Source organism: Aedes aegypti, chromosome 1 (assembly GCF_002204515.2).
Source record: "Aedes aegypti strain LVP_AGWG chromosome 1, AaegL5.0 Primary Assembly, whole genome shotgun sequence".
Taxonomy (NCBI): Eukaryota; Metazoa; Arthropoda; class Insecta; order Diptera; family Culicidae; genus Aedes; species Aedes aegypti.
Genome location: NC_035107.1, coordinates 111,424,070 through 111,433,583, shown reverse-complemented (window position 1 = coordinate 111,433,583; position 9,514 = coordinate 111,424,070).

Below are 9,514 nucleotides of genomic sequence, written 5' to 3'. Positions count from 1 at the left end.
TAAAAAATCGACAACTTCCCGAAGAATTTTAATATCCTTCGCTTCGAATAGCTGTTTTGTATTTTGAAATTTGCCATCATAGTCATATTTTTTTCTTATTTGCGAGTATTGTTTGCAGTGTAGTACAAGATGTTCTGCTGTTTCCGTCTCGTCGCAGAAATCGCAGTTTGGACTGTCTTTTAACTTCATTTTGTGAAGCCAGTATTTACTGTAGTCGTGTCCAATTAACAGCCTGTTCAGAGTTCTCGTTTCAACATTGTTGAAGGGTAAATTGTAATACCATGGCTTTTCCTTGAATTCTGGTTGAATTTCAAAGAACTTTTTCCCTTTTTCCTTGGCATAGTCTTCATACCAGGCGTTGACTTTTTCTTGTTTTATTTTCAGCAATTGCAAAAAAGCATCCTTCAACATAATCGGGTGTTCCAAGAGTTCTCCATGTTGTGCTCCGTGTTTAGCCAAGGAGTCGGCCAAATCGTTTCCGCCAATCTCGATGTGACTCGGGATCCACTGGATATCGACATTCCACTCCCGGCAGGTTCGGATGATTTCATCTGCTATTTCGCTCCTCTCTGAGTCCCTTTGACTGTGCTCGATTAGCGTACAGGACGATAGCGAATCCGTGAAAATCACTACATTCCGCGTCTTATATGCTTTTATCTCGTCGGATGCCACTTTAATTGCCAGTAGTTCAGCCGTCATGATGGATGTTTGGTGTTCCAGTCTAAGCGCAATCCTTTTATTCCGGTACTCCACGAAGACTCCGATTCCACAAGTACCATTGAAAATCGATGCATCGGTGTATATTTTTGGCCTGGTCCTATATTTGCCGTTAATCAGCCCCAGCACCATCTGCTTCATTACCCTTGGATTAGTATTTTGTTTCTTGATTACGGTTCCTATGTTCATATTGATACCTATGTCTTCTGACTCTGGATGAGACTCAACCATCCGGATAGGACTGATGCTCTTGAAAACGCTTTGGTGTTCTAAGTACTGTTTTTCTAGGTAAGTCAACCTTTCATTGTCCCCTTCATATTCATCAAGCTCTCGCAGTTGTTCGTAAACTGGATTTTGGTGTGCAATAATTTTTGCAATTTCTCTACATGTTATATATTCGCTTCGTATATCCCATGGCTCTTGACTCGCTACTGCTAACAATGAGTTTAGAGGTGTCGTTTTGCTACACCCGGTGACCTTTCTTAGGCATCCATTTAGAGCTGTCTGAATTGACTTCCTGTTTGTTGCTGATGCGTTATTGACTACGGATGACCCATACTCCACACAGCTTCTGACCAGAGCGTTGTACACTAGGTTCATTGTTTGAGGGTGACCGCCGTTACGAATGCTGGATATTACTTTCAACATCTTGAGGCGTTCTTGTATTTTACCTTTTGCAATTCGTATTTGTCCACCAAATCCCAAAAATCTGTCAATTTGTAGTCCTAAGTACCTGTGGCTATTAACCATCTCTATCGTTGTGTTATCGATTTTGATATTTAAAATGTTGTTTCCTCCATGAAACAGGATCACTTTGGTCTTGTCTGGATTTATATCTAAATTAAGACCTTTAGCCTCACATGCAAAGTTTGTTAATTGAGTTTGCATTTTCTGGTTTAGTAATTCAACGGACTTTGCTCTTACTATTAGAGCGAAATCATCCGCAAATTGGACTAAAACAACATCACCGTCAATCGTCGTATGCAGTTTCGCCGTATATATATTGAAAAGTGAGGGAGACATTACATCTCCCTGTGGGAGTCCATTACTCACCACCCTCGTCAGCATCTTATCTCCGACTTTCATTATAACTTTTCTGTTTTTCAGGAAGGACGTGACCCAAATAATGACTTCTGCTGGGAATCGATAATCTTGCATGATTTCTTCCAAAAGATCCGTTTTAACAGCATTGTAGGCATTTTTCAAATCAAGGAATGTCACTGCCGTGATAAAACCTGCTCTCTTGTTTTGTTTTATTACGTTCACCACGTAATTGAGACACGTTGACGTGGAAACGTTTCTCCTGAACCCAAATGAAAGTTTTGGCAAGATGCATCTTTTGTTTAAATGTTGCTGGATTTTCTGCAAGACGGCCGTGTTGGCGATCTTGGTGATAGTTGGGATTAATGATATGGGTCGTTTACCTTGAACAGTATTCTGATCACGACCCGGCTTTGGAATCGCTACTATTTTGATTTCCTTAAGATGATACGTTAGTGTACCAGAAATGAACATTTGATTTATTTGCTCTATAATGATATCTCTAACCTCTGGTTTCACTTGCTTAAGCATGCCATAGGTAATCATATCTCCGGAAGGCGCTGATTTTGGGTTTTTCGATGACAGAATCTTGCTCCATTTTTCTACATTCATAAGATTATATTGACATACAGGTCCGTAAGATAATGGTACATCAAGGTCCACATCATTTGGTCCAACGTGTATATCCAAAAACTCCTCTCCCAGTTTTTCGTCCTCTTGTACCGGATTATTGACCCTTCTTTTGCTGCTTTTCCCCGATATCCTTGCAATTTTGCTCCATAGCACTTTCGAACTTGTTTGTGGATCTACACTTTCAGCCAGTACTTCTATTTGTTTCCGGATACCTTCATTTTTGAGTTTAATGAAAATAGCCGAACATTTTTTCACTTCAATCGCCGTTTCTATAGTACTGCAGCTACGGAACCTTTTCACAGCCTCCATCTTATCCTGCCATGCCTTCTCTACCTTATCGTTCCACCACGCCTTGGGTGTGTGTCTACTCACTGTTTTGTTTCTTTCCACACACTGCTTGACCCTTTTCCTGAAGTCCTCTAAGTTTTGTACGTCGTTTCGATTCCAACTGCCGACTTCTTTGGCAATTTTACGATGGTTTACAAATAGTGGCCTAACGTTTTTGTCAGATGTGATCAAATTTACATCTATTAACAAATGTTCACTTCTTCCAATGGATTTTGAAAGAACTTTCCATTCTATTTGTGAATATAATGCGGCCGAACATATTGTTAGATCAATGGCTGTTGATCGTTTCGAAGTATCTAATGGGATGAATGTTTTTGAACCATCATTCATTACGATAAGGTTCGAACCATTTACACCGTCCATAAGAATGGTTCCTTTCCTGTCGCAGTAGCTATTACCCCACGAGTAATGGTGGCAATTAAAATCGCCGGCAATGATCACTCTGGTGTACTTCTCAAATTGGGACAATATAGAATTTATTTCTGTTTCAAAGTCGTTAGCGGAGATGGATGGCGCCACATATACTCCAACAATAATGATATTAAGCTTCATAACGTTTACAGCTATTATCTGGATCTGCTCTGACTGTACCGAGACGTCTATTTGTTGGTAGTTATACTTCATGTGAACGTATACACCAACTCCACCGTAACCGTCTGATCTTGCTGCTAGTATTTGGTGATAACCACTAATTCGATATGCTCGACTTGCTTCTTCTCCCGGCCGTGTCCAAGTCTCCGAGAACACCCCGATATCATAATTTATGTCATTCAATACTCGCAATATTTCTTCTTTATTTTTTTTTAAACTCTGAACATTCGCTTGTACTACTTTCATTTTAATCAAAACATGACTATTTTGTTTCATACATATATGCTATTCTCAATGCTTTACATTTTTCTATTTTAGTTCCAAACTAAAGGGGTTTACCTTACCTTCTCCAATCATACTCGAAACAAACCTTGAAAAATCCTCCTGGTTTGATGATCCTGCCATGCTCGTCATTGGGGTGGGCTGTGGATCATACATGTCATCATCCTGTTCTCTCTGTTGTTTAGCTGCTTGCCGTAGCTGGGTCTTCCATTTTTCCGCCTCCGTTACTTTGAACTTGTTGAACAAAGCCACTCCATTCGTTTGGCGTTCTCCGTCGGTTTTCTTCTTTTTCTCCTTCATTACCACCACTTGCTCTGCTATGTTGGTTGAAGCTTCGATGTCTCCCGTGCGCTTCCGTGGTCTGAGGGGTGTGGCGACACGTTCCCTGTACTTTCCGGCTGTCATGGTAGCGTAGGATTCAGCAGGCGTTGGTTCCTGTGCGCTTTCAACCAATGCTTCATAATAGTTTCTAGTTTGGATTGGGAATTGTTCCACAGCTTCGATCGCGGTTAGATTTGTGCGTGCCATAATCGCCTGAACGTTATTTTGCCTGGTACGTTCTGGGCAGCGGGTATCCGTTGTCTTGTGTGTAACTCTACAATACAAACATCGGGGTGGTTGTTTGCACTCGTTGTATTCTTCCTGCTTTTCGTGTGTCCTTGTGCAGTTACTGCATCTCCGCTTGCTTTTACAATTTGATGTCTGGTGATTGTAACGCAGACAGTTTTGGCACAGAACAGTTTTCCTGTAGAAAGCTCTAACTCCAACCGAGCAACAGAAAATTCTAACGCGCTCTGGAAGTTTTGGTGCTCTGAACGTAATGCTCAATCGCATTGTAGGTTCTTTTTGTCCGTTAACGTGTCGATTCATACGGTACACTGTCATTACTGGATACTCACATTGCATCTCCTCCATAACTTCTTCCTCCGAAATATCCAATGGCACACCGGCAATCACACCAGTGACAGAGACCAGGTGTCGTGGTATGTATGCTCGGTAATTTTTCTCCTTCAAATTCGCATCTGTCGTCAATCTGTTCGCGATTTGGTAGTTGTTGAAATAAACCATCAGCTTGTTTCGTCCCACCTGTTTCATTTCAATGACGTGGGTCTTGTACATTGGCATTTTACGAAGTGCGCTGGCCAACGATAACTTGTTGATTTTTATTTTCCCATTTTGTGTGTCGATCAACTCCACCATAACACGGAACGGTCCTTGATCGCCATTTTCATATTGGTAGTTCACTTTTCTCTGACCGGTGCTTGTGCTCGTATTCGATGTCGCGTCGTTCGATCCGCCATTTGTAATTCCACATGGAATTTCCATTGGTGTGCTTGCTGTCGTCATGATTTGGCTTTCTTTCTGTTGTACGTCCGCCATTTTTATTTTTCTTTCACTTCTTCGTTCGCCATTTTGTTTTTTCCTGGATAATTCTTTTCCACTGTAACACCAAACTTAGCGTCCTATCGCACTATAATCACACTTTTCACTAATCTACTTGTGCACTTTTGATTTAATTAAAAGTATTGGAATGAAATGTGCTGAAGTTTATGATTTGAAACGTTTTTCGTAATATGAATCACTCTTCGAAATAATTTTCTAATCACTCTCCACAAGGAACGCGTGTTGTAACTCCGACGTCTCGTAATCGAATGATATTAAATTTCAATTTTGCAAGAAACCGTAAATTGCTAACATGATAAACAAGGTGCTGTCAAAATCCGACGAATTTGTTTTTGATTTTTTATGTCGACTTTGAGGGGAAATCTCGCGTATCTTTTAAAAAGACCTATCCCACAATTCACACTTTTCGAGAAAATCACTGCATAAATTGTATTACACGCAAAAATATTGTGCGGTAAAAACCGTAAAAACTACCATTTTAATGGGTTAACTTAAGCGCTCGCACCGGCAATTTTCAGCAGACCAGAAATGCGCTTGATTTTACCATGTCTGTAATAGGAATCAGATTGTTGTAAATCGCAGACAGACGTTTAAGTAGCAAATTGCTGCAGTACAGTGACAGTTCGTAAAACCACGTGGCTTCATCGTCTCGCTTACCACCCAGTCCACCACCCACTGAACAAAACTATCAAAACAATCACTTCAAAAATGATTCACACAATTGGGTCCTAAAATTTGTAATGAAATCTTGTTTTTATTTAATAACACGAAAAAGCAGGTTACTATAACTACTTTAGCAATTTTTCCCGCTAAAATAATGGCTATATCATGTTTAAACTTTAATTTAAAAATTTGGTCCATAAATGAACCTTGACACTTTTGATCATGTTTGACGTTCGCTTAGTCGACAAAAACACCACAGGGGTTTTAGTTCGACCACTGGGGTTGTTCCTATCTGACATTTCGTAAGGGACACGGAAAACAAAACACACCCAAAATTTGAGTTTAAGCCAAAGGATGCGGCAAAATCTAAAAAAAATGGTTTTTGGGCTTAAACCAACGGAAAACATTAGAAAATTGAGTAAATATGTGTTTTTGGCCTAAACTTAAGCGTTTGGCACTAAAATTGGGACAGGGCTTTAGGACCCTATTGTGGTACTTTCACGCCAATTTATTTTACATGAGTAACGATCATTCAAGAGTATTATACTAGCATGAATCTGTGAGTAAATTAAACCCCAACTTGTGGTAAAAATTACAATGGATTTAATTAACTTTTACATGAGAAATTATATCCAAAAGGGAACATCACCCACCCAGCGCAAAAAAAAGATGCATAGTTTTTAGCGTTGAGCACGTCGGCTGTGGGAGCGGTTGTGTGTCATGCTGTCAACGAAATGTGATCGGGGTGGTGGCGGGACGCATTCGCCACTAACGCCATCTGTTAGGTTATTGCCACTTGGCGATTTGTGGCGGCCATGTTACACAAGTGGCTGAGTCTAACTTGAACGTCTGTCTGCGTGTAAATTATTTCTGTCAAATGTACCAGTAATGCGGTGGGGTGTACCGTAAACATAGTAAATTGGTCTGAAATTCCATGGTAGTTTTAAGAATGGGCGTAGTCAGCTAAAATAGTTATTTTTTCGGCTCACTGTGCCCGGCACACTTTTTGCCACAGCACCGCAATCTGGGCACACATCCTATCTTTTTTTTCTGCAGGATTAGATTTGACAGCTGAAATTTTGTTGTTGTTCGCTCCGGTTCAACAAGCTTGTTTAGTCGAAACAAACCGCAATGAACACTGCCATCGAGAACGAGATATTCAAAGCAAACAGCTTCCTAAACATTTCCAAAATCATCTGTCTGAACAAAACCCAGGTTGACCAGCGCTTTGTCAAGTAAGTTCTCTTTCCTTAGAAGCATGACGATCTATGATTATTCATTCAACTCGCAGACTATGAAACTTCATAAATGCCCATCAGAGTATATTCCGAAAGAGCTTTCCGAGTTGATCAATCTCCTGCTATACCATCTAATGGAAGGGACCGTCGAGGGGACCATGATTGACGACCAACGATCATCCCAGACAACCAGAAATCGCATGAAAGTTCACGTTACAACTCGTTTATTCATACTAATTACATCAAACCCGCAAAACACCGTGGATAAACTCGTCAGTTTGATGAGTTTTCTCGCATAAAACACTTCTTTTCTGAGTTCACTTCTTCTTCTTCTTTCTGGCGTTACGTCCCAACTGGGACAGAGCCTGCTTCTCAGCTTAGTGTTCTTATGAGCACTTCCACAGTTATTAACTGAGAGCTTTCTATGCCAATTGACCATTTTTGCATGTGTATATCGTGTGGCAGGTACGAAGATACTCTATGCCCTGGGAAGTCGAGAAAATTTCCAACCCGAAAAGATCCTCGACCGGTGTGATTCGAACCCACGACCCTCAGCTTGGTCTTGCTGAATAACTGCGCGTTTACCGCTACGGCTATCTGGGCCTTATACATTTTGTTTCGTCTCGTACACTCGTACAAAGTAAGTCGCATCAATCCGTAGCAGCTGTCAAATCAACATTTGTTATCATAAGTTAAGTCGCATAATATCACAGGTTGATTCGGTAGAATATTTATACCCTCGCATTGTATGTTATTATTCATCACATGATATATGTACGCATATCGCCTCCACTTTTGTACGTAGAAGGCCTTTTCGCGACATCTTATAAGGGAAATTTTGCACATTTAAAGCCTCCAGGTGATTTCGTTATACGTACATTTTGGTTGTATGGAGTGTTACTCCATAAGCATACTACTTTGCTGTGAAAGATTCAGCCCTGTACGGCTGCGCTTAGTAGGTCTCCGCTGATAATGAAGCAGAAAACCGAGAGAGACAGACAGAGGAACAACAGGCATCTGGTTTATCCCACGGGAAAGAAAATAAAGACAGATACGTGCTAGTATGTGGCGGCAGAGAGTAAATCCGTTGCTAGTAAAGGCAAAGCCACTGAGGAAGAAGTTATGGAGGAGTAATTGATAAGATTAGTTTCTGATCGTTGATAATGATTCAAATATATTAATATTAACAAGTTCAACCTTACGTTCAAGATGCCATTAATAGCCAGACAACAGATTTGTATTATCGATTAGCAGCGGCATGCTACGGTCACGTACCATCTCGTAAACGATCTCTCAGTTGTCTCGATCACTCCCTGTCTGGTGATATCCATAGTACCCTCGTCAGGTCAATGCTTAGCTGATCGGTGCCGGTGGCATTGTAGATTGGCAAGCTTGGTAGAAGCTCAAACAGGGCCAGATTGTTCTCAAGGTTCTCGACTTCCGCATATTCGATGCCCTGGTAGTCCTGCCAGCGGTAATAATCTGCTCAATTCCCATGCCATTGAACTGCAACATTGTATGAATTGAATGTTAATGTGTTGAAGACACAATTATACTTAAAACTTACCAACAATATGTGAAAAAAATGTAATTGCGGCTTCCGTCGACTAAAAACTTAACTTTAATGCTGTTTAGATTGTAGTTGATGGTTTCGGTGTTTCAAAAAAAAAAAAACAAAAACAATCCGTCATGAAACGATCACAGTTGCCAGGTTTTGCAGTGCAACCAGACAAATGTGACACATTGGGCCGTATGAATAAAATGTAGTAAAGTTGAGTTTACTACATTCTCGGTAGTAAACGCCATATGTGGAACACGAGTGGAACATGTTTGTGTCATTTTCCTTTCTACACCAATGAGAATATATACCGAGGTGAGGAAGAAGACATTTAGTGTGCGTGACATCCGTGTACGGTGCAAAATGTTTCACTACTACAAGCGAGCGAGCTCCCATAAGAAGCCATGTAAATTAGTGACGTAGTTATTTTTGTTTACGTTTTTTCTCTTTACTAATACATAGCCTTTGCTTCTTCTTCCACACCTTAGTATATATTCTCATTGGGTGATATGAATAAAAAACTTTGAACTTTACTACATGTAGCATCTACTCAAAAACAAAATCCACAAAGTTTACTACACTTTTGGTATGAATAAAAAACTTTTCGAACATGTAATACTTACTACTTTCGAACATGCACTGAAATGAATTTTATTGTAGAAACTACTGAATCCATGGTAAAATTAAGAACTGCACCAACGATTTTCAACCGACTACATTAATCTGTTAACTCTACCATAACATAGTCAACAAGAAAATATATTCTGTTTATTTAACCAGAGTTGTAGTATTTATGACTAGAAATATTCTAGATTTGACAAGTTTGGCATTGTACTTTTCACCATACTGCGTTGTACGGTGGGTGTCACGGATTGAAATACAATGCTTTGTAGTCGAGGCTACTATGGACATAGTCACATTTACTACACTGCTAAGTGATTTTTACCAGATTATAGTAAACTTAACAGAATTTTGTAGTCGGTTGAAAATCGTTGGTGCTGTTCTTAATTCAACTATGGATTCGGTAGATTATACAACA